At 42.5% G+C, this 27088-nt stretch overlaps 1 protein-coding gene across 3 annotated transcripts in view; it reads left to right on the top strand.

Annotated features, from left to right (window-relative positions):
- The window catches only part of Tmcc3 (transmembrane and coiled-coil domain family 3), a 249855-nt gene that overhangs the window by 37523 nt on the left and 185244 nt on the right, over positions 1-27088 (top strand). Inside the window, exon 1 of one of the 3 annotated variants that reach the window (XM_013021546.1) lies at positions 19666-19977. The exons of the other annotated variants lie outside the window; for them this stretch is intronic. The gene's annotated coding sequence lies outside the window, so the exon portion shown is untranslated. Of the gene's footprint in view, positions 1-19665; positions 19978-27088 lie in introns of those variants that run through there. 3 annotated transcript variants of the gene reach the window in all.

Genomic DNA, 27088 nt, shown 5'->3' with positions numbered 1-27088 from the left:
GCTTTGAACTCACTGTGTTACCCAGGCTGCTTTGAACTCACTGTGTTACCCAGGCTGCTTTGAACTCACTCTGTAGCTTAGGCTGGCATTGGACTCACAGTCCTCCTGCCTCAGCCTCCTAAGTGCTGGGATTATAGGCATGTGCCAAGATTGCTCCTAATTTGGCATTTAGGATCAGTAGGGTCAGTAGATAGATTTATTCAACAAGCTTTTCTTAAGCCAATTCTGGCCCCATTCTTGGGCCAGTTTGATTCTGGGGAGGGAAAGATGATGGAACCGCCGTCCCCCAGTCTCACAGAGCTGTAATCAAATGAGCAAGAGGAATAGTCTTCCAGCCAGTTATCACTTCTTCAACCACGGCAGGGAAAGTGGCCTCTAGCATCTTGCTTTTTACAGTTAAAGAGAAAACTTTTTGCCTGTAGGCTACAGGAGGAAAGCACACCTCTTACATGACTTTGAGTTGCTTTCTAGTCCTGAGATAATTTACCCAGAGCACTCCTGAGGGCAGCAACATGATGCTGCTCCTGTATGCAGCTTCTCCATGTTGGGGAGAGGGATGAGCACTGTGAAAGTGCTATGTGTCCCTCTGGTCACCCTAAATGCCCTCTCCAGGGCAGGATAAGAAGGACTTCTCATGCAAAGAGAGGAAAGCTGATACAAGGACACTTCTCTTGGGCTGGTAATAGGGCCATGTGGAGTCTCCTTTACCAAAAAGCATTTGGGTTATTGGTTTGAAATGAGTACTGGGTCAGGGCCCTGGAGGCCTGTGTTTACCCTGCTAGGCCTAGCCTTGAGGCCCAAACTGCCTTTGTTAAATCAGCTTTAAAGGTAAACAAAGAGAGATAGGGCCGGTGGGGGGGGGGGGGCAATGTTCCAGGGAAATTCTTCATAGAAAAGCTCGTTAAGTTGATTGGCCGGGCTCTGAGTGTTTCAAGAAGCCGGATCTAACTGCTCACCTGAGCTCTCAGTATAATCTGCAGGTGTGTCTTCCTTAAATCCACCTTGATGCTTGCTGTGCTATAATAATTGGATGTTCTTTTGTTTGTTGGATTGTACGGTTTTCACAGTTGATGATGCTCTCTAGGTAGAATAGACAAAAGGATTGTTTCTGAGGTATGTTCATTGAGGGCTCCCTATGTGCCAGGTGTTGCTCTAAGCATTTTTCATGTTGGCAAACTGCGTTTAACATGCTTCAGGGATTTACTGACTTTTTGTGGGGTTTTTTGGATGGTGCCAAGGGCTGATCTTTTTCGTTTGTGACGTTTCTAAACTTTTTTTTTTTTTTTTTTTGCCAACAGTGTGTTTCTTATTTTGTGTGTCACTGAAGTTTCTGTTCTTTTATCTCTGTGGTCAGGCAGTGACCTGACAAAGGTTTCCTTAAATGTCTAGCTCCTAAAAGGGGCGGGGGTGGGGGGGAGGAGGAAATGTGAGATTTGTTTCTTAAAATGTTCTAATAGAATCTCTCAGGAGAACTGTTGATGCACACAGGCCCAAAACCAAGGTGGGCATCTGTATCAGTTTATCAGGCACTATCAGACCAACCAAAAGGCACATGCAAATTTTGGAAGACAAGGTCTGTCTCATTGCACACCTGGTACCAGCCAGCTGCTCCATCATGGGAGCTGCTAGCAGGTTCACATGAGCTGGTCACTCAAGAAAGATAAGTAGCCCTTCCCCTCTTTAAGTACTCCCTTGGTTCTATACACATCTTTGTAGGGCTCAGAGTTCCTACCTGGCTCATTCCAGTCACCCTTAACAGCTCAAATGGTTTCTTTAATAGAGGGGTAACTGTAGATCTTTCTGCTGTACTAATATTATGTGTGACATCACTCCCAAAAGCCTGGTTTTTATTTATTAACTTTAAATATTATATATTTAAATATTATATATTTCAGTTTGTAGCAATGTAATGTCTTGATAACACAAGCATTTCAACATTCCCATTTCCTTATGAAAGCCTTACAATGTTATGCTTTATGTTTAACATTTTTTTTTGTTTTGGCACATCCACATGTATGTGCAACCGTGATCAGACTCAACCCTTCTGTCATATGCTAATTTCTTTCCCCACTTCCCAAACCAATCTTAACAAGCTTCATTGCTTCATTGTGATACATGCACAAAAATTATTTTGATCATATTTACCCTTCTTCACTCTCACTGTTTACCCCAAGTCTCCATGTTCTGGAGAGGACTTATTCCGCACTGAGATCATTACATGATTCTTGTCTTTGATTCTGTTTATGTCCTGTGTTACCTTTATTGAGTTGTGTGTGTTGGACCAAACTTGCTTATCTGGAATGAAGTCAGCTTGATCAGGTGTATATTTTTTAAGTGTTTTTAAGTCTGGTTGGAAGGAAGTTTGTTAGTGTCCCAGAACCTAAGTCAATGTCAAGGTTCTCACAGATGTGAAGTGATGGATCTGTGACTTACACTTAGGCTTTTTGATGCTAATGTCTGAGCACTGGTGCTATGACTTAACCTGAGATGTCTTCCTAAGGCCCACATGTTTAAAGGCTTAGTCTCTTAGTTGGGAGACGGTAGATACTACCCTAGTGGGTACTCCTTCAGTCATTGAAGGTATGCCCTTGTAGAGAATAGTAGGACCCCACCACTTCATCTTTCTCCTTTTTTCCCAGTCACCATGAGGTGAATAGCTTTGTTCCACATTTTGCTCCCCGTAATGAAGTTCATCCTGCTTTGTCACAGGCCCCAAAGCAATGGGTCCAATTGACCATGGACTGAAACTTCTGAAACTGTGAATTAATAAACCATTTCTCTGTATTTGCTGATTATCTTAGGCATTTTGTTATGGCCATGAAAAGCTGAATAACAGTCTTGGTAACATCTTTTGCCATTATAGGATCATGGTGGGTGAAAGACAGATTTCCAACTTTCAAAAACAAAACAAATCAGACAGTACAGATAAATAACATAATTGGCTAGTGATCATGTAAAGATGAGTTTCCTATTGTCATTAGGATTCTGGCATGACTGCTTCCCCAACTTAAAAAGAAGAATATGCAAATGTATATATCATCAATATGTTAAAAAATGATTCTCTATATGAAAATAACACACAGATTCTAATTTGAATACTTTAAAAGATGGTATTTAAACATTTCATATTTCTTCTTTGTTATTTGGGACTGTGAAGTCTAAGTGGAACACAATAGAATCCAGAAGCGATTGATGGTTTTTAGACAAGAGGAAAAGAAAAAGAAACTAGTGTCTGAGAGGAGCATTTCATCATTTCCTGTCTCTTACAGAGAAACAGTTGTCTATACCTTGGGATACTGAAGCTATGTCAGGGTATTTATCGATTAGTTTTCCCACCCAAAGACTGCCTATTGGGTTGCAGGCACTGATCTTAGCATTGAAGAAACAGCAGTGTGAACAAGACTGACAAGGCCTTTCAGAATGGTCTAGTTGAGGAATGAAGACAATAAAGAAATACAAGAATCAAATATAAAATAAAACAGATTATGAAATTTTATGAGACAAAATAAAGCAGAGGAGAGAAAAAGTGCTTCAAGGGCCAGGTTTGAAAGAATGACCAGGGCAAGGCCTTGCCACGGAGGTGATACTGGAAGAAATACTGAGGGAGATGGCAGGGTTGGGGGAAGCTTTCGTACACTGGCTTTTGTTGCCAGTTGAGGGCATAGTAGCATGTGCGTTAGTTGGGTTGAGGGGGGAGGAAAGAGACTAAGTCCCTACTTACTGAAATGGCCCTCTCCTGGGGGATAGAGTAGGGGTATAGAGAGCTCACCTTAGGGGCCAAGACCCCCATTAGCCATCCCAGTAGCAACACTGAGTAGGTAGCTGAGAGTACCAATCTGGTTCTTGGCTGGAGATACCCATGGCAGCCATCAGCATGTAGATTGCACTGAAATCTACAAAGTTGTTTGAAAGTACCAAGAGAGTACATAAGAGGCCCTGTGGCCAGTCCTGGGGTGCTTGGAAGCAGGGGAGATGAAGATGATATAGTGGATGAAACTTGGAAGGAACAAATAGTCTATGAGGCAGAGAATCGAGTGACAGAACTCAAGTGAAAAGTTTTAAAAGGGGAGTGGGAGCTGGGTGCCAGGTTCTCATGCCTATAATCCTAGAATTCAGGATGTTGAGACCAGAAAGATCTATGTTCAAAACCAGTCTAGGCAGAAAAGTCTATAAGACTCCATCTCCAAAATAACCAGCAAAAAACTGAGACTGAGGTGTGGCTCAAGTGATAAAGCCTTAGCCTAGCAAGCAAATCGAGCCAGCATGGGAGTTTAAATCCCAGTACTACAAGCAAAAAAAGTGTAACCAAAACTTGACTACTGGATTTATCAATGGCCACTAGAGGTCATTGGTGCAATTACATTGGAAGCTGGCTGCCAATTGATGCCATCTGTCAGGGCTTTTCTCTGCAAAGTGGACAATGTGTGCACATTGTGTACCCCGTGGCTTAGATCCAGTTTTTTTTCTTACTGTGCTGTGCAAGTGGAATTATCTCCACAGCCTTGTCCTTGTGCATGCTCAGTTTTAGAGCCAGGGTGGTCTAATACAACTGCAACATCTCTCAGCTGCACAAAACAGACCCTGGGCAGGTGAAGCGATACAAGCAGATTTGTGCACAGTAGAGCCAGGATGGTCATTCCAGGATTTCTAACACCAGCTCTGCTGTTTTCTCTAGCACACTTGGCCTGGGGGCTGAAAGCCACAGAAGACCAATTCTGGCCATAGAAACACTGGTTCTTTTCCTGGCTAAGTCCCTCTTCTTCCTTATGAGCTTGTTGCATATAAATAGAACACTATGTCTCAGAATGCTTTGGAGTTCAGATCTAGGTTCGAATCTTAGTTCTCCCATTTTCAGTCTGCATGACTTTGGGCAGTCTATTTCATCTCAATGAAATCAGTTTCTTAGTTTGCAAATGGGGTAACAGTGGCACCCCTTCGAGCTGTGCCAGTTTAACCACTGTTCATCTGCAAAGCACTGTGTACAGCCTCAGCACTTGATGGATATTCCATGCATGGTAGCTCTTATGATTATTATGGTATTGGGGCCTTGGCTCCTAACATATTGCTTTTGTTAAAACCATCTTTAAGAAGAATTTTAATTGATGCCATTGCCTGGGGTTTATTTACGTAACAGATTGAATAGAGTTATACCCACAAATATGTCAAGATCTTCCCTAAGAAGTTACCAGATGTCTTTTTTCCCCTCCTAGTTGCTGCTGCTGGGGGGTTGGGAGGGGAAAAGAACCAAATAACTTAAAACAGCACACTGCAGACTCAGGGCAAATATGCAATTTGTTCCCCTTTATCAGCACTGAGAAAACAGAACTGTCAGTTTCCAATTCCCCAGCTTGCCATCACTCACACAGGGAGAGAGCAGCGGGAGGAAGCAGCCTGGACGTGCCAGGTTTACCTAAGAACTTGGGTTGGCCAGTTCAGTGCTCAGAGACCTTCACAATGCTACTGGCTACTCTGTCTTGTTTAGAACATGTCTGTGATTATTGTTAAGTATAAGTACCTGTTTTCAAATGAACCCGCCCCAACTCAGATTGGCACACACACACACACACACACACACACCACACCACACCACACCACCACCACCACCAACAACAACAACAACCACAACAACAACTTGAACCTGTCATAACAGTAGCTGAACATTTCTTGATTTCAATCTCACTGTGTGTGTGTGTGTGTATCACTGGTCTGTTACTGTGTGTGCATGTGTTTGAGTCAGTGGTCTGCAACTACGTGTCTGTTACTTTGCTCTGTTTCTTTGTGTGGTGTGTGTGTGTAGAGCAGAGCTTGGGAAAGAAGAGAACAATGAGCACAAAAGAGTGAGTTATGGAGTATTTTTTAGTATTGTTTCTTTAAGCACATGGGAGCTTGAACTCATTCCATAATGTGCTTTGCATGTTGTTTTAGGGTAGGACCTGCTGTAGTGATCAGAAAAGATAAATATGTTTCCGTGGTAGTTAACAGCATAACTTATTCTCATTCATGCAGTCAATATTTATAGGATTTCATTTACGTGTGAAATATTATGATAGGCAAAGGACAATAAATTATATGTAATACTAAAACCTTTTAATTAGTAAATTATATATTATGTAAATAATGTGAACATTGTAAAGAATCCCACTTAACCAAAGTATAATAGAAAACATTTCCTTGCTACTCCAGACCATCCCATTTCCCTGCATTTTCCCCTGCATTTTCCCCTGCATATCAATGAATGTACGGGCATATCCTTATCATCTCATATATATATATATATATATATATATATTGCTTTCAAAAGGTTCCATCTCTTGCTTTTTTCATTCAGTGATCGTTCTCATTAACATGTGAGCACCACCAGATCTGCCCCACTGGTTTTATTACAGTTACAGAGCATTCCATTGTATGGATGTACCATAATTTAATTTTCCAGACTCCCAGCTTGTTTTAACAAGGAGACATTACTTCCTGCATTACAGAGTTCTCTTAATGAGAAAAACACAAAACTATGGCTACTACCCTCGAGCTGGAACATCACAGATTTACAGTAATAGGAGAGGGGTGACTTGGTCTTTCTATGTTACAAATAGGTCATTTATTTCACCTATTGCTTTTTCCTTCTTGATCCAAATAGATGAAGTTCAGCACTAAGCATGATTGCATATTCTGGATGGAGGCTGTGTTAGTGAGGTTTGTTCATATCACTTGTATGCCTGGCATCTAGTTTTCAGAGTGGCATTCTCAGTTAGTGCCTCTTAGGAAGACAAAGTGAGTCGTTGTAGAGAAGGAAGCCGTGGTCTCTCAGCACCTAGGAACAAAGGTCACTCTCGTTAGACCAGCAAGATGGCACATTTTGTTCTGTTTGGCAGGTATTTTAAGTTGACACAATGATCAAGTCTTTAAGCTTGCATGGTTGAGACTGTGGAAGCATGTAAGCATTGGTCAGAATTGTCCTCCGAATTCTTCCAGGCTTCAGGGTCTGGCTCTGAAGACAATGGATGCACTTTGGGTAAAGGTGTCCCCTGCTCCCTATGGCAGGACTCTCTGAGTTGCACTTCAGGCTCACATGGGTTCAGCAGACAAATGGTCTTCCTTAAGGTCAGCTGACAATGTAAGTGGTTGCTCTGGAAAACGCTCAGGTTTCTTTGTCTACCGTCAGTAGTCCTGGCTTCTGAGAGGGCCCATAGAGGCATGATACACTGCCAATGGCCTGTACAGACACTGAGATGAAGATAAAGATGATGCAGGCCATGGCCCGAGGAAGCTTGCCTGATGCGTGGTGAGAATGGCACACCAACTACAGACAGCAACCAGTTAGCATGTCAGGGAATTGGCATGTTGTACCTGTTTTCCCAAATGTAGAGCGGGGCTGATCACACTACTTGACTATATTATTGCGAGGAATACATGACTCAATATGTGGAAGCTTCTCCACAGTGTCTGAGTGCTCAGTAATTGTGGTCATTTCCTTTAGCACTAAAAAATGAAAAAGGAAATGACAACCGTGTAGTCGCGCATTGGGCTGATAAATGTGAACCTGTGTGTGCTAAGAACTTCATGTTCCTCCCCTCACCAAATCCTCAGACTGCTCCGTGAAGTCAGATATATTAAAGATGTGGAAATTAAAGGTGAGGGAGGCTGAGCATCAGGCCCCACAGCACCTAATCATGTAGTAATAGCAATCTGTATCTGACTCCTTCCTTCAAACAGTGTTTCCAAGGGAATTTAGAGGGATGGAAGGAAACCTTTGTTTTCTGGACAGAGAATGAAGCCCAGACCATTTACACAACTTCTTGTCTCAGATTTTCATAAGCAAAACCCCAGTGTTTGTAGACCTTGGTAGAGCTGACATAGCATAGTGGAATATGTCACTCCAAAAGAGAAGAGCCAGGACCACTGCCTCAAAACAGGACAGTTTGGCAAGGAAGGTCTTTCTCAGAAGCCATGCAAAACAAAATGGAATGGTAGGGCTTTCCTCTGGCAGAGAGGGGTTTGGAAGAAGGCCACTGGGTTACCTGTAGAGCCTCTATGAGGCCATAAGGGCCCCAGGTCCTGCCAGCTCTTCGGTCCATGGTCCCTCAGGTATCACCCTGAATACAGTCCCAAAGGACTTGGGCCATGTGATATCTGTGCCAGGAAATGGGAAGGAACATGAACTGACCTTTGCTTTCATTAGTTCCTGGAAGACCCACCCAAAGGTTTTTCTGTCTCCTTGGTTTCCTGGTTGCAAAGATGGGAGGATGGGTGGGGAATGCTTTCATGGGACATTAATGTCTCCAACTAAAATCAGATCGCTATAAAAAAAAAAAAAAAAAGGAGACTAAGTAGAGAGCTAGCCGTTGTCTACCATCTCAGTGAATCTTTCCTTTTTAAGGAAAGATACTGAAATTCAGAGAAGACATGTGGCTTGCCTAAAGTTCTCCCAGATGACAGGCATACCACAGATGGGGAGTTGAGAGGCTCTTTCCTAGGCTTTTCTTCATTGTACTTCTATCATTAATCTACACAAGACTTAGGCGATCATTCACAGGCTACCATTCTGGCTTTGGAATTCTAAAGGTCTTTCTCATGAAGCAATTTTATTAAATTAGCAGAAACTGTGTATGCCTCTGGGGGAAGCAGACTATGGAAGATTTATTTTTTGCTTATTAGTCTTGTGTCCTCCAGTGTTTTCTTGATTTACTTCTTGATAACCTACCATTTTATGAATTCAATATTGCCCATCTTTTTAGTCTGTTTAGTATGTATTGATTCTTTCGTGTACATGCTGAAGATTGCCTGTGGGCATCCATTTGCTGGGAAAGAATAATCACTGTGCCAGTTAGTAAAAGTGGAAGTGGCAGCACATGAACTCTTGCCTGTATCAGGGGGTGGAGTCCAGATTTGCTTTATTGTTTCAGGAAGAAAATATCATAATTACCATTGAGATCTAACGTTTTCCTATTTTTAAAAATTCTCATTTACCACTCATAGGGGAAAATAGTATTTTAAAAAGAAGATTAGCTGGCCACAGAAGGCTCACACCTGTAATTGTAGTTACTCAGAAGGCTGAGATCTGAGGGTGGAAGTTTTAAGCCAGCCTGGGCAAAAGTCCATGAGACACCATCTTCAACTGACTAGCAAAATTCAGGACTGGAGATGTGGTTGAAAGTGGTAGAACACTAGCCATAAGCAAGAAAGCCAAGCAAAAGCACAGGCCTTGAGTTCAAGTCCTGGTAGTAGCACAGAAAAAAAAAAAAGACTGAAGACTGAGAATGTAGCTCAGTAGCACAATGTTTGTCTAGTGTGTTCAAGGCCCTGGGTCTGAATTTCAGCAGTGGAAAAAAAAAGTCACTTACTTAACAGCTAGACCTGCTTTCAAGACCTGCCTTCATCTAATTTACCAAATGACAAGAAATACACTTAGAATTGCATATGTAAAACAGTTTTGCTGCTCAGAGTCAGTCTTCTCAGTAAGAGGTTAGAGGCAGTGGGTACAGACTGGCCTTAAGACACTTAAGGCATTGGGCTTTCATCAGAGGAGTAAAGGAGAATGGCATGTGAGATTTGAGTTGTAGACGGTCAGGATGGGTTGATGGAGGGTGTCTCAGTATTTGTAAACACCCAGAAGGGGAGGCAGGTGGGTGGGGGAGAGGGAGGCAGGGAAGGAATGGAGTGTGAATGTGGTACCTAGAAGGTGGCCAGTTTGGTTGGAGGACCCAGCAAAGGGGGAAGGGGCCCAGTTAAGGCTGGATGAAGAGCAGTCTCCACCCTTAAGTCCTGTAATAGGTTAACGATTTTCTATTTTATCCTAGGAAAACAGTATTTTTTGCTTCTATGTAGCTAATGGCCTTGGTGCAGGGCAACCAGAGTAAAGACAGAAATCCATTGGGAAACAATGGAGAAGACATGATTATGACTTGGACAAAGATAGTCAAGTGTGGAAAAAAAATGGACCAAAGTAGATCAATATTCCATGTGTTGATGATTCATGTCTGTAATCCTAACTGCTCAAGATCCAAGGATTACACAGTTTGAAGCCATTTGAAAACTCCACGAGTCTCATATCTAATTAGCTAGAAAAAAAGCTGAAAGTGGTAGAGCACTAGCCTTGAGCAAAAAAAAAAAAAGCTAAGGAACAATTTCCAGGCCAGAGCTTAAATCTCAGAACCAGCATTAAAAAAAAAAAAATTAAGCTGGGTGCCTGTGGCTCATACCTGTAATCCTAGCTACTCAGAAGGTTGAGATCTAAGGATCAAAGTTTGAAGCCAGCCCAGGCAGGAAAATCTGTGAGTCTCTTAACTCCAATAAACTGTTCAGAAAAAAACAGAAAAGTAGCACTGTGGCTCAAGTGATAGAGCACTAGCCTCGAGCAAAAGAAGCTCAGGGACAGAATCTGGGCCCAGAGTTCAAGCTGAAGGACCAAAAAAAAAAAGAGGATACATGCACACACATATATACATACATACATGTATGTGTATATGTGTATACATGTGAAAGAGAGAGAGGAGAGAAGGAGACAGACAGAGAGAGAGAGAGAGAGAGAGAGAGAGAGAGAGAGAGAGAGAGAGAGGAGCGCAAGCGAGCACCTGACTTGTGGTCTTCTATAGAGCAGATCAGTCTGGGTGTTTGGAAAGGACCTTAGGATGGTGCTCAGGCCACAAAATCATCCGTGAGACATCTTCAGAGGAAGGAAACTGGGGTTTCTAGTGGGATCATGCAGCTTGCTTGCTCCTTCAGGTACAGCCTCCCTGCTCCCCTTCTCTTCTTACAGCTTTGATTCATTGGTCTTGGTTCTCAGAATGCATGGAATCCCTTTTACATGACAGCCATTCCAAGGCCCTAGCCCTGTTAACTAGTCTTCCTTCAGGTACGCACCTCTGTTCCTCAGCTGCTCCTCATGGGACTTATTTTTGAAGCTCTTAGCCACCCTGTCAATCACTTTCCTCCACACACATTCCATTGTTCAATGTCCTTTCTAAATGTGATGGATTGCAGTTAGCTGTCACCTTGACTACAGCGCTGAAGGCCTTACAAGAAGAGGACACCAATTCCATCTTCAGTGTTTATATTTCTCATTATAAAAGGTAATATACAGTCACAGAAGAACATTGAAAAAATACAGGAAAATACCTTAAAAATTAAAATTGCTATAAAGCTATTATCCAGAGGTAATCAGTTTAAATTTTGGTTAGTCTCTTCTAAATCTTTATAAGTATATATAATATATTCTATATAATATGTGTAGATATGTATATCTCTTCATTATCTTAAAATTGATACAAATAAGCTTCCTTTTTCATTACTTTTTTTTTGTGGTGATGGCACTGGAATTTGGACCTTGTACTTGCTAAGCAAGTATTGGACTACAGGAGCCACATACCCATCCATATCTTCAGCCATTCATGACATTACAAGTTGTACTTACTGTTTTCTAGCTGGATGCAGGTGGCTCACGCCTGTAATCCTAGCTATGCAGGAGGCTGAGATCTGAGGATCATGGTTCAAAGCCAGCCCCAGCAGAAAATCCAGGAGACTTATCTCTAATAAACCACTAGAAAACCAGAAGTGGCACTGTGGCTCAAGTGGTAGAGTGTTAACCTTGAGCTGAAGAGCACAGGGACAGTGCCCAAGCCCAGAGTTCAAGCCCCATGACTGACCAAAAAAAAAAAAAACCTTATACTTGCTGTTTTCTGATGCAATGAATTGTTCTGATTTGTGTGTGTTTGTGTGTATGTGTGTGTGTGTGTGTAGACACATGCGCATGGTGCGTGCGTGCATGCACACATGCTGATACTGGGACTTGAACTCAGGACCTTTAGCTCTTGCTTGTTTTTAGCTGTTGCTTGCCTTTAGCTCTCCCACTTGGGCCTGGGCACAGACATATTCTAGGTTTTGGGGATATATGTTCAAGTACCCTTGGGGAAGGATCACACACTCCCTACCTCACTTCTGGCAGGCATCGGGGATCTTCCATTTCAACATCCCCTTGCCCAGTTCTGAGGATATGCTGCATGGAGATAATCCTGCACACACAGAGAGCAGGTGTAGATGGAAGACCACTTATTCAAACAGCTCATGACTTTGACTGCTTGCTGGGTGCCAAGCACGAGTCAAGTTTATTTCTTGTATTTGTACCAAGTACTACAGATAATCCCAGAGTAAAGATGGTTTTGCTGTAAGTAATGGAAGAGTTGACTCAAGAGGCTTTAACTGTAGATTGTTTTGTTTTGCAAAGCTTTTCTTCTTCAAGTGTAACACACGTTCAGACATGTGCATGAATCTTTGATTCATTATCACGGTTTCTATCTCCATAACCACCATCTGGCTCGCTGATTGGACTATTATTGATGTCTCAGAAGCAAACCACCAGCCCCCTCCTGGTCAGAGCCTGTGTCTTCTCCACAGCAGTGGCCGTTCTCATTGCTGATGGTACAGTCATGTTTACCTGCTTGTAAACCTCATAGAAGTGAAATTACAGTATGCATCGTCCTTATTCATTTTCCCCCTTTTCTTCAAGAGTTTGGTACTGAGACTGGCTCTGTAGGTAACTGTAAGTCGTACATTTTTTCTAGCTGGAGAGCATTCATATTATTTTACTACTGATAGATATTTGTGTTATTTCTGGTATAGGGCTACTATGAATGGTGCAGTGGGAACATTTTTGGTAAAGCAAAGGATACCCATATGCTTCAGGCCCAGGAGTAGTGTTATGTAATTCTATTTTTTAGTATGTGAAACATCACTTTAAAAACAACTACTAAGCCAGGCATTTGTGGCTCATGCCTGTAATCCTAGCTACTTAGGAAGCTGAGATCTGAGGATCGTGGTTCAAAGCCAGCTCAGGCAGGAAACTCCATGAGACCCTCCAATAAACCACGAGAAAACTGGAAGTTGTGCTGTGGCTCAAGTGGTAGAGCGCTTGCTTTGAGCTGAAGAGCTGAGGGAACAGCACCCAAGCCCAGAGTTCAAGCCCTAGTACCGACAAAACAAAAAAAAAAAAACAAAAAACAAAAAAATCTACTGTGTGTGTGTGCGTGTGTGCACATGTATGCACACACACGTAGGAAGGTAAAGCCTTTAAAAGGAAAGATGGAGAAGAGAGAGAGAGAGGAGAGAGAGAAAGAGAGAAGCCAGAATTCTGTAGAAAGAAAGGAGACTGGGATCTCAGGTCCTATTGAAGAGGTGGGCGCAGACGCTGCCAGTCAGCCTGGCTGCAGCCTCTTGGAGAGATGCTCGTTCCAGTGAACGGGACATTAACTCTGTTGCTGGCAGCACTAACAGGAGCTGCCACGAGAAGAAGGAAGTTTCTCTAATTTAATTATGAATCTCAGGGAAGCATGCCATGATCCTTTCCAACCTGCTGTGCCAGGCATCAAGATGCCACCCGGATGTCTATTGAGTCTTTCAGGTACACCAAAGAGGGCAGGGCATGGAACAGTGTACCACTTGTGGTGACCTCCATGGAGGAGTTCATTTCTAGGTACAAAGTGTGCCCATACCAAAGATTTGGGTCTAAACTCTGGTCAGTGCTGCAGATCGTTTATATGTACACTTGGAAGATTTTACAAGCATGTGGCAGAGTTAGGGCAAAGGTGTCATGTCTTACTAGGCCTTAGTCCTGTCCACACCTGTTTTCCTGGCACTATGGCAAATGACACCTCCTTTGATTCCTAGAAGTGTCCTGATTTGCACAATGAATTTTATGGTCACCTATTGAGACATCATGATTGAGGGCCTGCCAGTTATATGCTTTCCATGTTAAGCAATGATCTCTCTACCTTTATTTTCCATACCTGACACATGGGGTTATAGTAAAGATTAAGTGCTGTAGTGGGTTCTAGGCCCTTGGCCCTGTAGTGGCTCAGAAAAAAGGACTTTAAGACCTTCCCTTTTTTATCTTTGCTGTTGTTATCATCGTAGCTAGCTTTTCCTTCAGAGCTGATGACAGAGTGTGAATATATGAGACAACAGAATCTGAGAGCTGTATCTTTTCTCTATCATGCCTTAAAAAGGTTTTATCTTCCTTCTTCATAGGATAGAAAGAGTAATTAACCATCCAGGGTTAAACTGCAAATACAGAAGCTGATTGCTCTTGAAATGTGAACTCACCATCAGTTGAGCAGGGCTGGATTTAAGTGCTTTGCTTTGTACTTCAGTGGGTAGTTAGGAAATCAGGAGAAAACATTCAGTATTAGTAAGGCAGCTATACCACCTGCTTTGTGCCTATGTGTAATTACAAATAGCATTCCTTTCTGCTCTCAGAGGCTTCAATTTGGGCCTTCATCCTCAGGTAAGAAGTCGGGTTAGAAAGGAAGCATATCTTTGTAAACAAGAGAAAAATAAATAACTTGAGTAGATTCCTAAATGGAATATTATTATGCAGTAATGAAAATGAAGGAAGTATAATGATGTGTGTAAACATGGATAAACACTGAGTAAATGTTAAGTGGAAAAGCAAGTTGTAGGGAAATACAAGTTACCTGTGTAATTTAATTTACATGGAATTATAGCGAATTTAAATGATTTTTTGCTTAGGGATATATATATATATATATATATATATGATAAAAGTATAAGGAAAAACAAAGGAATGTCTAATTCAAAGTTCAGATTTCTAGTTATCTGAATAGTGGAAGCTGGGCTGGAATCATAGGAAGGCACTAGCTTCAAAGATGGTTTTTATTCTGTTTCTCAGAATACCCATGAGTACATGAATGTTCATCTCATTGTTCTTTTATTTAAAATGTGAATGCATGTTATGTACCTCCTTTGGGTTTCTTGGAAGATTTAACAAGGGGAAAAACATATGCAGAGAATCAAAAATAAAGGTTTTGCAGGATAGGTGGCGGATTAGAAATGTTCTCTGTGTGACTTTGAATGAGAAGAGTTGGGAACAAAGGACAGACTATTCTGGAGACAGACAGAGAGAGAGAGAGAGAGAGAGAGAGAGAGAGAGAGAGAGAGCTTGCATTAGGAATCACAAGAAAAGGTGACAGAATAGCTCAACTAGCACAGGGACACAACCAGCATAGGGACTCCAACCCCAACCCCAACTGAGTGGGGGTGGCAACAAAGCCAAGCTACAAGATAAATCAGGTTGCCAGAGGTGACACAGATTGCTGGTTCTAGCTGAAAGATTAAGCCCTCAGTTCTCTCAAGCCTTAAATTCAGTGTGGGGATTTGATAGGACAGTGACGACTCTTGTGTGGCCACCCAGCATTGAAAAAAAATTAATGCATTTTGTCATTCCCTGTATTGTGGAGAACTATAGTCAGGCACCATCTTGAGAGAGGGCGTCTTAATTGGAATCAGCCACTCCAGGGACCTGAAAAACCAGAAACAATCACAAGTCAGGGAGCCTGGGCACACTCCCACAGTGTGTACCTGGGGAGGGCCAGACATCATAGGCCTGCGGGGGGTCTAGACTGTAAAAGTCACTGTGGTCACTGGTCCCACTCCCTATGGAGAGATTACCAGCTCCCAGCAGCCTCTGGTGCTGCTTCCTTGCTGTGTGGTTTGTGGCTAGGCTGAACTCAGAGCTTTGAGCCCTTGTGGGAGGGGATGTCTAGATTTTCCCATCCTGCTTTTTTTCCTACAGGTAAGTTTACCATTAAACTCTGTAGTCAGAATTCCTGGATCCCTTGTTACCCATAGCGTGTAGAGTTCAGTGCTCTGCTTGCTGTCCCCATTCTCTGACACACTTAAGGGACATCCCTAATTGTGGATGGACATTTACTGGTCATGGGTACACTAACTAGGGGCCTATAGAGTAAATGAGACTCTGCCTCACCCACAGGCTACAAAAGCTTATTGGGCCAGCAGTGGCTATATGTACACAGCTTCTAAACACAACCTGGAAGCGACAACTGACTGGCCTATCGCTCAATGCCACCGCTAGTCTGAACAGTGGTTTGCTATTATAGTGGATTTTTTTTCTACTCCTCCTGACTGGTACTAGGAATTGAACCTTCAAGAGCAGTCTGCTCATTAAGACCACCTCCAAATAAAATTGGGAGAAATATTTATCCCAGTAGATACACAAATCACAGAATAAAGAAGCAAGGTGACATAATTCAATAACGGAATAAAAGGTATTGAAATTGTAGAAATGCCAAATAATTCAAAAGTGTAGTTTTCAAAATGATTAGTGATCTCAATTGGAAGCTAGCCCATGCAGAAAAGTCTACAAGGCTCCATCTCTAAAAAAAAACAAACTGGCAAAAAGCAGGGTTGGAGGCATGGCTCAAAATGGTAGAGTGTCCGCTGAGCAAACAAGCCAAGTATGAGACCCTATGCATAAAAGAGGAAGAAAAACAGCCAGACGAGCTCAGAAGAGAATAAGTCTCACTAGAAGTAGAATTAGGAATGAATCAAACATTATTAACCAGAAAACCTCTAAGATAAAAAGAGAGGTTAGTACAGCTCTCTCAATAATAACACCAAATGTAAACAGACTTAATTGTTCAATTAAAAGATGCAAACTGAAGCTGGGCACTAGTGGTTCACATCTGTAATTGTAGCTACTCAGCAGGCAGAGATCTGAAGATCATGGTTCCAAACCAGCCCAGGCAGGAAAATCTGTGAGATTCTTATCTCCAGTTAGCCACTAAAAAGTCAGAAGTAGAGCTGTGGCTCAAGTGGTAGAGCACTAGCCTTGAGCAAGAGAGCTCAGAGACAGGCCCTGAATTCAAGCCCCAGAGTTGGCGAGAGAGAGAGAGAGAGAGAGAGAGAGAGAGAGAGAGAGAGAGAGAGAGAGAGAGGAGAGAGAGGGAGGCAGGCTGGATGAATGGATTAAAATATAAGATTCATATTTCTATCTATAATAAACTCACCTCACTGGCAAAGTCATGCACAGACTCAAGTGAAAGAATTGAAAACAATATTCAAAGCAAATAGAATTCAATAAGAAGCAGAACTAACAGTACTCATATGTGACAATGCATACGTCAAGTTAAAATCATACATCAAGTATAGGAAGTCAGAAGTGGTAAAGAAAGTCACCACCTGTTAATGAAAGGAACAGCTCATCAAGAAGATATAACAATTGTAAATATAGATGCACTGAATACTGGTGCACCCAATTTCATAAAACAAACACTGCTGACACGAATGGACAGATAGTCCAGATGCAATCAAAGTGAATGACTTCACTACTCCACTCTTACAGAGAGATCATCCAGATAAGAACTCAACAAAGAAACTTCAGTTTAAACTGCACCATAGATCAAATAGACTTAGCAGACAAAAGTAATTTTCATGCTTTGTGCTAACTGGGATATATATTTTTGTATATTCAAATATCAAAAATTCATCATTTCAAAAAATACACCCAAGATGTTGTATGAAATGTTATATACTTTTTTATACACTCTTTGTTCTGGGTGGGTATTGTTCATCATTGTGGATAGGATTAGGGAGAGCGTTGCCAGGCTTCCAAGCTTTGATGAGGCACTAGTAAAGTGATTTTGCTAGTTAGTTGCTTTAACTCTTTAAAATCTTGGTTGTGACAGCTGACGAGCTGGCTTTGTTCAATTGCCAGTACTGTTGCTCCTCTTGTGAATACTCCAGCGCTCAAGAGCAAATGATTTTTTACTCCCTCATTGTGGGTTGTGTTTTGTTGCTGACTGCTGTAAGGTAAATGCACTGTTTAGGCCAGGAAGCCCCTGCGGGCCTGCAGAAGGAGGCGGCAGCGGCTGACCTGGGGGGAGAGGAGGGAAAGGATTGATGCCACGTGTGCTAACTGCACCTTAACCTGGGCCTGGGAGGCAAGGGCTGTATCCTGGCAGGTTACAGAACACCTCCACCCCTTCCTAGTTGTGAGGCTTTGTTCCTGTGGCTTGGTTAATGTGATTTGCCTTGCTGGTGACCCTGTGAGAGGCTCCCCGCCTGGCTTGGTAGATGAGAACTGGCTTTTTTTTCTGTACCTGACAAAATTGGATTTACTCTTTGCAAGTGGGAGGCAGCAGATCTACGTAGTCCCGGGTGAGATTTGCATACGTCTTCAGTCAAATTCAATCTTAGCATGGTTATGTTAAGATATATAAAATATGAGTAGATAACATATATAATATAGATTATATTGAATACATAATATACTATATATTCATAAGATATGAAATTATATGTTATATTCACACATATATAGGTATATATATGCACATATACATATATGTGCATATATAAAAATATGTACACACATAGTTATGTGAAGAAAGAAGGGAGACATTAAACACAGGTTTCCTGGGTCTCAGCAGAAGCCTTGTAACATAGGCAGAGTAAGGCTTTGATATGTTTGTTGCCTCCCTGAGCCCTGGTCTCCTTATTAAACATTAGAGGTAGTACAGCCTGCCACTGTTATTTGACCCAACCTTACCTCTTTGGCAGAAGTCATTGAACTCTGGAAAGTTGTGTCTTGCCCCTGGCCCTAGGGACAGATGAATGAGTGCCTTCCGGTATGTGCCTGAGCTGGAAGGGGAAGTCTGCTGGGGGACCTCTGGGAAGAGAAGTTCTTTCAATGTAAGGGGGAAGAGAGGAGAGAACCCCTGTGTAGAACCCCTGCTCCCTGACCCCTGGTTTGAATGCAGCTGTGCTGTTGTGATGCTTGGAGCTGTAGCAACTATGTCATAACCATGAGGGAAGAGACAAGGAGAATCACAGAGATGTCAGTTCTCTGTGCTAGCATCAATGGTTTCCCAAAGCATCCCTGGAACTGTCTACACCCAGATACCTTATGATATAAGGAAAAATGAACCCCTTTTTATATATAAGCTTCTGTAACCAAAAATGGATTGAGAAGTACTTAGTCCTTATTGGCCTTTTCTGAGAGCAAAGTAAATCTGTTGTGGTAGTTGTTGTGTTTACTGTGTTTAACTGTTGTCCCCAAGGTTTCTCCATGAAAGGGAAAATGTCTAGGCTGGGAGAAGACAAGAAACGTGGAAGACTGTGGTCTCTCCCTTGCTCAGTACATCCTGCCTTTTACAAGAGGCCACCTAAGGGTGGTGGAGGTGCCGAAGACAGAGGAGGAGCACTGAAGGTGGAAAGAAAGGGAGGAGCAGAAAAAGCTTGCATTCCTTGGATCAAGTGAGCAGAGTCTTCTCGTGCTTTTAACCTAGTCCATTCACATCTTAATGACCTGAAATGGGTTTAGATCTCCTGGGTCCCTGGTATTTGCTTTTTGTGGACTTAAAAACATTGTTAAGGCATACTCCCTTGAAATCTTTAATGGCTATCTCTTCAAGCTGGAGCCCAGGGAATAGTTGTTTTTTTTTCTGATACACAAACACTTCTGGTAGAGAATTATTATAATGAGGCAAAGTCTCTATTTTCAGCTCCCAATTACCTTTCAGTCCAGTGGCTGCCATTAAGCCTGCTTGCATTGAGGGCTCTGGAAGTTGGAAAAATGAGCACATGCCCATCAAAGCATGAAAGGCCAGTGCTTTGCATAATCGTTGTGGAGCCCTTCCTGGGCTCTGGCATCTGCCGCTTTCACCCTCTGTGCCCTCGCCTGGGATCCTGCCAGGACAAGTTCTAGATACTAGTTTTAATCATTTTTAAACTCTGGTGAGAAAACTCTGTTCACCCACAGTTGCTTCCTCTTCTACATTTTGGTCTAAAGCAGAGTCTCCGAGATGCTTCTGTATTTGCAGAAATAGTAAGAGGAAAGGACACTCAGCTTGCCTGGTGTCTCTGGTAAGCAGACACTCGGGGCATCAGCATAGTTGGAGAGGAAATGAGTGCTTGCTGGTCTGACTTAGTACCCATAGAAAAACAGAGCTCTTGATCTTGAAAGAGCAGCGAAGTCATCTCTGACCTCCACCTGAGTCTGCTGGGACCAGGCAGGGAAAGAGCTGGCAGGAGAAAACAGGACAGATCAGGTGAGGGGGGTGGATGGAGTCCAGTGCTGGCTGTGCAGGCAGAGCCAGCAACAGGGCTACAAGAACAGCACAGCCTCTCAGAGCTGCTACAGGCCACGCTCGACAGGAACCCATGGAGTGGGTAAGTGTGGGGTGTGAGGAAGAGTCAGCTGGCAGAGGGACCCAAGGGGAGATGAGAGGGCAAGAATCCTCAGAAATCTGAAGAACTAGCACAACCACACTGCAGAAAATGCCTCTGGGCTCCCCCAAAGTTAACATGTGGGGAAAGGAAAGGCAATTGTACCTCATCTATTGCTTGGCGCATCACAGGAGTTTGATTAATATTTATGGAACTAAATTGATAGATGGAGGTGCCACCAAATGATGAATCAGCAAGCTTCCTTTTATGCTGAAATAAGAATTCATTTGTATGAAAACCTTATTATCGATTGCTGGGTTGGAAATTGTTTGCATCTCATATGGTTTTCAAAACATGAAACCGTGGCAGGAAAGGAGAAGCAATATGTCCTTCCAGAGAGCAGAGAGATACTGAATTTCTGTTACTTTCCCTTTGTATTCTTATCTTGTAAAGTGATTTATGCAGGTGGAAAAAATGTATTGTCTTTACAAAGGCAGATAATTCAATGTATTGAAGGCACCCACATTAGATGTTGAAGTTTCTCTGATGGTGAATTGTAAGACCATACACTTGTAGTCTGATGAGGAAACATGAATAGAAAACGGTAGCCACTACTTCCAGCCACCAGAACGCTATGGGGATGGAACGTGGTGATTGAGTTTGAAGGCAGAATGTCTTGTTGAAGAGACTCAGCTGACATAGGAAGCGAAGCATGTTTGTTCTGTAATGAATATAATTTTCTCTGTGGCCTTTGAATACTAAATTAAGCCCAGGAGAAGTACATGTCATAGGAGCTTTGAGCAGTGGCTAGTTCTGATGAGCCAACTTCAGAAGAGCTAGACTGTGTGCAATTTTAATGGACTATATCAAATAGTAGGCAATTATGTGATTTACCCTACTGCTTCCTAAAAAGAATTTGAAGTGACTTTCAACAGATATTAATAAACATGTATAAAATTGATGCCAGGATCTAGAAATTTAAAAATGCAGACCAGGGAAAGAGTGGCAAAATACTATCCACAAATGCTAAATTAGGCTATGATTTCACATAGAACTTCCTGGCAGCCATGACCAAAAAGGAAAAACAGTAAGATACATAACTCACACTTTCTTTTTTTTTTTTTTTTTTGGTCCGGTTGTGGGGCCTGAACTCTGGGTCTGAGCACTGTCCCTCAGCCCTTCAGCTCAAGGCTAGTGCTCTACCACTTGAGCCACAGCGCCACTTCCGGCTTTTTTCTTTTTGCTTATGTGGTGCTGAGGAATTGAACCCAGGGCCTCTGGCATGCAAGGCAAGCGCTTTACCACTGAGCCACCTTCCCAGCCCCCATAACTCACACTTTCAAGAAGGAGAGAACTTGTTTGTTCCAGATGTGGCAAAGTTTTTCTGAAAGATTGCATTTTTTGTGTTGTTATTGTGGAGTTGATGACTCGGTTTGGAGCCTTCAGTTTGCTTTTTCCCCTGGGGTTTCTTCAGTGGTTACCTTCACTCAGTTTCCATGTTGACAGTCACCTGCTTATTATTAATGCTATCAAGAGTTTAAGAGAAAGGAATAGAAGTAAATCAGAATAGTCAGCTTTGTAGCTGAGTTGAGTTCTGGTGAAAGTGTTATGGCATTTCACAGGAACTAAGTTTGTGCTGTGAATTTAAAAAAGTCATCCAGCCAACAGTGGCTCATGCCTGTTTATTTATTTTTGTCAGTCATGGGGGCTGAACTCTGGGTCTGGGTGCTGTCCCTCAGCTCTTCAGCTCAAGGCTAGCGCTCTACCACTTGAGCCACAGCGCCACTTCCAGTTTTTTTCTGCTTATGTGGTGCTGAGGAATTGAACCCAGGGCCACTTGCATGCAAGGCAAGCACTCTACCACTGAGCCACCTTCCCAGCCCCATGCTTGTTTTTTGTTTTTTTAATCCTAGTTGCTCAGGAAGCTGAGATCTAAGAATCGTGATTTGAAGTCATCCCAGGCAGGAAGTTCCATGAGACTCTTTTCTCCAATTAACCACCCAAAAGCCAGAAGTAGAGGTGCGGCTCAAGTGGTAGAGCACCAGCCTTTAGTGAAAAAGCTGAGGGACAGTGCTGAGACCCTGAGTTCAAGTCCCAGTACGGAGCACGTGCATGTGTGCACACGTGCACAAGTATGCGCAAGCACACACACACACACACACACACACACACACACACAGAAACACACAAATCTTTATCTCTAAGATACAGAACTAAGAATAACTCATAGATATTAAGACTCAGTGACTTGGTTTGAAGTACTTTAGTGAACGGCAGGCTAGGAATTAGAGGCTGGAGCCAACAAATACTAGAAAGTGGATGTTTGTTCCTGGTCTAATTTCAGCAGCTATTGCCTAGGCAGTGGGTGAGTGATAAGTTGGAAGAAAACCTGGGGATCTTTTATCTTTGTAGTTCCCAACTCTGAGGTGCTTCCGAATGGCCAAGGGAGTTTTTTTTTTTTTTTTAAGAAGCAAACATACTGCGAGGCCTGATCCCACACACATTGGATTAGATTCTCAGATGATGGGTGCCAGGCATGTGATTTTTGTTGTTCTGATTTTAAGCCTTTGGGGGATTTTCAGATAATCAGTCTGGCTGTGATGTTGCACTCTTTCATCTGCAAAGGGACCAGACTGCACATACCCAGCACTCCGTGTCAGCTGCCTTTGACACTGGTCCTCAGTACCAGAGCAGCTTCCTGAGCAGGGCTGGGGGTTCCAGGGTGGGCTTGGTGAGAAGTCAGATGTTACCTCAGAAGCCAGGTAGTTGTCTTCTAAGAAACACAGTAGCAGCCCAGAGGGACTTGAGGAAAAGTAAGAGAGGAGAAATGAAATATCCCACATCAAACACACAAGTGGAAGAGAAACCCCCCCAGCCCATCTATATTGGCCTTTGACCTGCCCTGGGCATCACAGGTCATGTGTGACAGTAACTGTAGCATGGACATCTGAGATTTCTCAGGTGTTACAGTCTGTGCTAAACTTTATGCTAAACTCTGTGATCGATGTAGAATTGTATGAGATAGCTACTGTCATTTTCATCGCCAGTGAATAAACAGGTTAATGTCAGGGCTTTTCCTTGTTTCCTTGTTTCTTTTCATTTTTTCCTCTCTATTTTTTCCTCCAGGCTGGTCTTGAACTCACAATTATCCTATCTCTACCTCCTAAGTGCTGGAATTAAGTCTTATGCCAGCACATCCAGCCAATTAGTCAATTTTCATGATTTACAGAGAGACACAGACTGGCAAATGGTGGGTGCAGCTCAGAACCTTAGGACTGAACAACTGAGTTCAGTTTGAATGACATAAAATGTTACTTCTCTCTATTTTTTCGTTAAAATATTTTTTCCTCAAAAGCCTCAACCTACACATTTCTTTGACTGCGTCCCAAATTGTATCATTGTTCTCTCTTTTGGCTGGCTTTGAACCGTGACCCTCAGATCTCAAGCTCCTGAGTAGCTAGGATTACAGGCGTAAGCCACCACCACGCAGCTGGTGTTCACATTTTGCTGCCTTGCTTAGCCAAGAGACAGCTTGTTCTTGGCTTACTCAAACTGTTTAATGTGAATACTATTTTGTGGGGTACTCACCACATTTCAGTCATCCATTCACCCCTTTGGATTATTGTGAGAAGTGGTGCTATGAATATAGCACACAAGTAAGCTCTCTTGTAAATTCCACCTACCCTCTGGGATATGTGCCGAGAGGGAAAAATCTTGATCAAACATCATCAAGATAATTAACATATTCTAAGGGACATCATCAAGAAAGTGAAAATCATGTAAACGATAATGACTTATATCCAGCATATATAAAGAGCTCTTAAAACTCATCAACAAAAAGACAACTCAGGGCAAATGACCTGAGGAGATATTTTCTAAATAAAATACATATATGATCAATAAACACATGGAAAGATGCTTAGTATCATTAGGTATTATGAACATGGAAATCAGAACCACAATGAAATGGTATTCATACCCTATAATTAAAAAGACAGCCATGAGGGTGTAGAGGAATTGGAACTGTTATGAAATGCTGGTGAGAAGGTTCAATAGTGCTGCTACTTGGGAAACAGTTTGGCACTTCCTCAGAATGCTAAATATAATGTCATCATGTGACCTAGAAATGCCACACATAGTTCCATTGTGTCCCCTTCTACTCTCCCTTTATGATCCCCACACACAGGGCCTTGGGATTGGGTACCTGGCTCATTTTAGATTGTGGAATCCTGGGAGGACCAAGAACAGATCCAAAGTTCTTGTAGTGCCTCTGTCTGTGTACATGTGGAATGGCCATTCACTGACAGAGTAATTCTGGTGGATGGAATTTAGGGGCATGAGCCAGAGAAGTGTGGCTTCTTCCATGTGGGGTTTCTGTTTGCAGTATCTAATGTCTGCTCATAGACTGTTGTACAATACAGGTGCCTACATGCTCAGGAATCTGCAATGTGACAGTCAAGGTTCTCAGCCAGCCTGGGCAGTAAAGGCTATGAGACTCTTATCTCAAAGTAACCACTGAAAAGCTAGAAGTAAAGTTGTAGCTCAAGTGGTAGAGCTTCGGCTTTTTTTGTTTGTTTGTTTTACAAAGCTCAGGGACAGTACCCAGATCCTAAATTCAAGACTTAGTACTCTCTCTCTCCTTCTCTTCCTCTCTCCCTCTCTCTCCCTCCCTCCCCCCCTCTCTCTTTCTCACACACACACACACACACACACACACACACACACACACAGAATCATACAATCAGTTCTGCTGAGAAGTGCACACTGCCTCCTGTTGGGTCAATCATGGCATAGATTTGTAAGCATGCTACCATAGCAGAAAGTCACATGAACTAAACCTCAATAATGAAAGTGAGGTTTGGTTTTATCTGCCTGAGACTGAATAATAATCTGTGTTAGTACAAAATCTCCCCAACGCACCTGTGGAATGTGAGTTCTGGGCATCTTTTTAGTTTTTATTGGCAAGGTTGGTCAAAGCCATCTGTCCTGTCAGACACTTAGACTGAGAGGAAGATTAATCCAGAGTCATGCACAGACTTTTACTTATTTAAAATATGTATTTTATTATGGGTTATAGAGGGACATTTCAATAAATATATGTGCAAGATGTGCAATGATCAGTCAGTGTAATTTATATACCCACCACCTCGGGCATTTATCATTTCTTTGTGTTGGAAACATTCACAAATGATATAGACAATTAATTGTTGTCAATCAGTTACCCTCCTGTGCTTTAGAACATGAGAAGTGGTTCCATCTATCTAGCTGCATCTCTGAACACATAACCATCCTCTGTCCCTAATTCCCAGCATTCTTCCTAGGACCCCTCCCCTATAATTTCCTATTCTCCATCCTTCTCTCCCACTCTCTCTCCATCCCCCCCTTATATTTTGGGTTGGAATTGAACCCAAGGCCTTGTGCTAGGAAAGCTATTAATCACATGAGCCATAACCCCTGGCACCTTTGTTTATATTTTGGTTTGGGGATGTCTTGCTAAAATTGTTAGCAGTAAACTCATGATTATTATAGCTGGGATTACAGGTCTGTATCACTATGGCTAGTTTTAGACTCTGTCAATCACTGTTCTATTCTCTCTTTGTTTTAGAATGCCTTTTTTAGCTTCCGTATGTGAATATATGCAATATTAGTCCTTCTGTGTCCAATTTGTTCCTCTTCACATAATATCTTCCAGGTCCATCCATGTTGCTATAAATTAGAGTTTAGTTTCTCTCTCTCTCTCATCTTCCTCTTTCTTTCTCTCTCTCTCTCTCTCTCTTGCTCTCTCGCTCACTTTCTCATTTCTGTCTTTCTTTTTTTTGTGTGTGCTGGTCCTGGGACTTGACAGGGCCTGGCTGTTGTCCCTGAGCTTTTTTGTTTAAGGCACTTGAGCCACAGATTGACTTCTGTCTTTTGGGTGGTTAATTGGAGATAAGAAGGAAGCATCTCACAGACTTTGCTGTTGCCTGGGCTGGCCTTGCGTGGGAATCCTCAGATTTCAGCTTCCAAAGTAACTAGGATTAAAGGCATGAGCCACTGGCACCTAGCTCAGAGTTTAGTTCTTTTCTGGGGCTGAATATCACCTCATCGTACGTATATTCCCATTTTCTTTGTTCATTCATATTGATGGACCAACTAGAGTTATTCCATAGCTTGACAACTGTGAATATAACTTCAACAAATAGCAAAATACACAGGTTTTATAAAAACAAAGATCTGATTCCTTCCTGCCCTGTACTGTAAATTGATTTAAGTGGGGCACAAAGAATGTGAGTGCTTCCTCTCAAGTTCCTGTGGTTTTGTCATTTAAACCGGGGTGTGGAGGGTGTGCCATGATGAAGGAGATGGTGAGATGAATTTCAGAGATGAAGGAAGTGAGGATGTGAGTGATGTGCTATGCCCTTCTCCGTATTCTGTGGCCAGTGTTAGAGGGATGAGAAGCTAAAGGCCCCACTGTGCTGATGATAGCCACCTTCTCAGACATAGCCCTGCTGGGCTGTGTCCTCTTCTCTCTGGCTGTGTTTCACTTTTTCAGGGAGGAACAACCTTGCCCTGAAAGTCAGGAGACCTGGGCTCAAAGCCTGGGCCAGCTTTTATGCAATGGCCTAGCCAGGAGCCTCCTCTCCCTAAGAAGAGGATTATTGTGCAGGAAAGTTTTGATTCATAGGATTCTGAGTTTTATTTCCTTTCAGAATAATAAAAATGGCATTGTAAATATCAAAAGAGAAGAGTGTGTCTTTAGCATTGAGAACCTTTGGCTTGCTGAGAATTGTCCTACCCACCTGTCAGAATTATGTGAGGATCCAAGGTAGCCATAATATGAATCTGAGTCTCTGAGTATTTTCTCCACTGAAATGGGGCTTGTTCAATCCTAGCCACAGCCCTTGTGAGGACTGAGTAGGATCACACATAGAGTCGTCACTTGGTAAATGGTAAAGCAATGATGCCAATGATGATATAATGGGGACTTGTAGCCATAAGCCCTCTTGCCCAGCCCACACTCTTACTTTACTGTGGCCTGGACATCAATTGGGCCCCCATCTTTATACCGCAGACCTCACCTCGTGCTCTCTTGCTCTTGCTCTTCATTTTTATCACTGACACTGTCTCATTCATT

Source organism: Dipodomys ordii, unplaced genomic scaffold, assembly GCF_000151885.1.
Source record: "Dipodomys ordii isolate 6190 unplaced genomic scaffold, Dord_2.0 Scaffold3, whole genome shotgun sequence".
NCBI classification, from domain to species: Eukaryota; Metazoa; Chordata; class Mammalia; order Rodentia; family Heteromyidae; genus Dipodomys; species Dipodomys ordii.
This window is presented reverse-complemented; position numbering and strand designations above follow the sequence as displayed.